Source organism: Phycodurus eques, chromosome 22, assembly GCF_024500275.1.
Source record: "Phycodurus eques isolate BA_2022a chromosome 22, UOR_Pequ_1.1, whole genome shotgun sequence".
In the NCBI taxonomy this organism is placed as follows: domain Eukaryota; kingdom Metazoa; phylum Chordata; class Actinopteri; order Syngnathiformes; family Syngnathidae; genus Phycodurus; species Phycodurus eques.
This window is the reverse complement of record NC_084546.1, coordinates 9,627,007-9,631,191: the sequence shown is the minus strand read 5'-3', so window position 1 is coordinate 9,631,191 and position 4,185 is coordinate 9,627,007.

Here is a 4,185-nt window from a genome sequence, read left to right as displayed (position 1 = left end):
AGAAAGGACGGAGCCTGGATGAGAACCATCAACCACAGAATTCTGTGAGTTTGATCTGCTAAACACTCAGCCATCATAACTACAGTATATGTACAGTACTACAAAATATATTAAAATGTATACAGTCATCCGTCGCTAAATCACAGTTTACCTATTACGGATTCAGTGAACCACAGATTTTTTTTATCATATTTTTATTGTTGATAATTTGTCATATCACGGGATTTATGGATATTTTTTAATTGGCTCTGTTGTCCAGAGCAGAGATTTCCGAGTGTCTTTGAAAGCATGGCTTCGTGCGGGTTAGGGAGAGTTGGCTGCTTTTTTTGGCATCAGTTGTGAAAGTCTTGTTACTTTATCTACAAATGTGAGCTAAATAGACAAACATCTTGTCTCGTATCATAGGAATAGTTTATTTGGAATCCTGCGATGCCGCCCAAACGTGCTATGCCTTCTAACGGTACGCAGTTAGCTGTCGGTAGCCATTAAAGTATAAATTAATGTTCGATCCGGTACATAAAGAAGGGCAAAAAAAATATCAGGGTGAGAGCTGTAATCCTTTTCCTGGCTGTACGGTACATTCCAAATCGGCGTCACCTTGAATGGTGAGTGCTCAAGAGATTTTTTGTGTGAATATTGTAGATGTTTAAGAGTACAAAAACAGTGTTTAAGAGTACAGGAAATATTTATAAGACAATGGTAGAGTGTGGCACTGGGGAGACTTACACAGCTTTAAAATATGGATTAGAAAAATGACCGCCACTTCATGGATTTCACCTATTGCTGGGCTGGTCCGGAACCTGATAAACGAGGGTTTACTGTATTTTGAAGATAAAATAATGACTTACAAGTACAAATTATGGCACTGAATGTTAATTTATACTTGAAATTATTTTCCAAAAGACAAGTCTAACAGGTGTTGCCGAATGCTTAGCTGACTTCCTTTAACACGGTCTGCGCAATGCGCAAACAAAGATGCAACAGGCGATGTTTATTTGCAACAGATTACGCTGTTCGCGACAGGCAAACAAACACATTGAGGGATCATCTGATGCTTGATTGATTGATGATGCTCTGATTGCTTCTAAGAAAAAGCTCACAAAAGGAGACTGCTGAAGTATTTAAGAAAAAAAATGGATGCTTGTGTTTGTGCATGCGTTGTTTGTGTGCGCGTGTAGTGTGTGCGTGCGTAATTGTGCGCGCGTTTGTGCGTGAGGCTGAGCCTGTCACTCATGTTAACTCAATGTGAAGAGGCTGTTTCAAGCGGAAGGTTGAGTCCTATATATTTGCCCCAATGGCTGGTGTTATTAAGACCTTGTTCTTGTGTTGTCTTTCTGCATGAAAGGAGACAAAAGTGACTCGAGGAGTCCGGGCGGGGTGGTTTAAGAAGGGGATTGGGCACAAACACGCAACCCAGCCCAGTAAACAGGAATTTACAAACCACTTCAAGGGAGGTTTTCCATTAAGGGGCATGCCTTTATGCTCAGGCGTTTGTGGTTCCATGTGCACAAAAAAAAGCTCACAGTTGGTTACCACTAAATATTTAAAATGAAGGGCAACGTGCAAAACAGACTTTTTGGCGTCTGAATAATAAACACCGCAATCTACGAAACTGAGCAAATTTAATGTCATTTACTGTAGCTGTCTTCGTTTCTCAAGACAGTTATAGTTTAAGATGCTTTAGGTACAAATTGTCTTTTGGGGACTCATCTATCACGAGTATGATCCACGCATAGTTTTCGCTTACATCGTTCGGCCTTAAACAATCGCTAATCAAGTTAGTTGAGTCATATATATCTTCCTGTATTTTGTTTTTTCCAAACTTTTCCATGCCAACTTTATGTGACTGCACTGCACCTCATTCCCTAATTAACATCCATCCCCACTCTGCGTGCGACAGTAAACGCTCAAGTAAACAATGATGAAGCACGCCCGCCCTGCTAAACAACCTGCCAATCACTCCTGAGATGCAGATGACTGGAGGCCATTGGGAGGCCCGCTTCATTTAAGTGATGTTAAGAACAAACAATCAAAAGCGCTGCTTGGGAGACCGCAACGCGTCCAAATCAGCCCATGACATGTAACAATGCTGACATCTAATTTATAGCTCACGGAGCGTGTACAAGCAAATAAACAGCCATCCCTGGTCGGCACGTCCACCTCAATTTGCCTCTCCCACGGTACACTGCTTTTCAGACGGCGGGGTTAGGAGGAAAGTGGGAAAAGTTGAAAGAGATGATGACTTATTTAAGAAAGCCAAGGCTTCTGTTTTTCCCTTTCAAAGCTGGCGCAGGCATCTGTGGGCGCCAAGGCTCAACAAAAATACTCCGCTTGGAAGCTGAACATGCAACGGCATCCAAACGACACGTGGGAGGAAGTGAACTGTTTTCTGCAAAGTTGGGCAAGAAAAGTGGGGAAATGATTTTCCCTCCTTTTATTTCCATCTCTTCCTCTTAGGCAGATGTTTGTCCGCCTTGCCCCCCACCGTGCCCCTCATCCCATTTTTTTTCCCTCCCCCATTCTGGGTTGCCTCATGCTATCTTTGCATTGCCGTGGCGACGCCTCCAGGTATCAAGGAGATTAGAAGCAGTCAGAGGCCCTTGTACTGCAGCAAAGCTTTAGCAAAAGGGGGTCTTTAAATATTTAAGGTGTGAGCACCATCACACAGTTACTCTAAGAAGAGAGGAACAAAGAATACAAGGCTTTCACTCGGAAAATCATTTACATTTCACTCTGCGCTGACACCCATATGACGCCTGTGCCGCCACATTTTGTAACATAAAAAAAAATAAACAACATGAATATCAACAGAAATGCCAGATGCTAAATGAAAATAAACATATCACGTCTCATCATCTGTCACGACTAATGATAGTCTACATTCTACTTTCATAGCAGGGTTCGTGCCAGGTAAAAATAATCATACAAGCAAAACAAATAAGAAGCAGAGTTGGACGCTTCCGCTGCCTCATGTCAAAATCAATCAGATGCGTCAGGTAATGACCCTATTTGCATGGTAAACTGTGCCAGACAGCTGATATCAGATGAGCGTAATTGAAAGAGACACGACTTCAACTCCTTTTCATCTCATTTAAGATACTCTTTTTTTTTTTTTTTTTTTTTTTTTTTTTCCCCCCCGAAAATCCGAAACCCAGGTTCAGTATTTCTAAAGCAGCAAAGAGTCGGTGGAAAGTTTGCTTGAGTACCTTTTTTTGATGATTACCGTATTGTCACGGCCATAAGGGCCACTTAAAAGTCTTAAATTTTCTCCAAAATGGACAGGGCGCCTTATAATGCGGCGTGCCTTATGTGTGCACCGAGTTCCAAAATCTGTAAATGTTGTGTGACTTCAATGAGCGCTCCGCTTGACTGACTGGGAGTATTTCCTGCCGACAGGCTGCTTATATAGAGGAAGGCGGACGTGACTGAGGACAGCATGCGGACGTAAAGGTGGAAGGGTGCGCGAGACAGAGGATGCTAAAGAAACGCCTCCACTAGGTATATAGTCCCGGTATGTGCATCGGTTTGGCTAAGGACCCCCGAAAATGGCACCTATGAAGAGAAACGCTTTTACGAAGCACAGTTTAAACTGCTAGCTATCAGTTACGCTGAGGAACATGGGAATCGAGCAGCCGCGAGAGAATTCAAGATCAACGAATCCATGGTTCGCAAGTGGAGGAAGCAGGAAAATGAGCTTCGCCAAGTCAAGAAGACGAAGCTGAGTTTCCGCGGAAACAAGGCAAGGTGGCCCGAGTTTGAAGACCAACTCGAGCAATGGCTTAATGAGCAAAGAACAGCCGGGAGAAGCGTCTCTCCAGTCACCATTCGACTGAGTGCAATAACTCGGGACTTGCCATCATTCCGGGGGGCTTGACGAAGGAACTCCAACCGCTGGACATCGGTGTAAACAGGGCGTTCAAAGTGAAGTTGCGAGCAGCGTGGGAGCGATGGATGACAGATGGCGAACACAGCTTTACTAATCTAGGAGGCAGCGCTGGGCGAGTTACGCCACAATCTGTGAATGGATTGTGGATGCTTGGGCTAACGTGTCTGCTTGCACTGTTGTTCGAGCTTTCGTAAAAGCCGGCATCATTTCTGAGGAGCAGAATAATAAGGAAAATAACGTGAGTACATTGTTAAATACGTCAATAAAGTACAACCGAACTCAGTTTTGCTCCCGCTGCC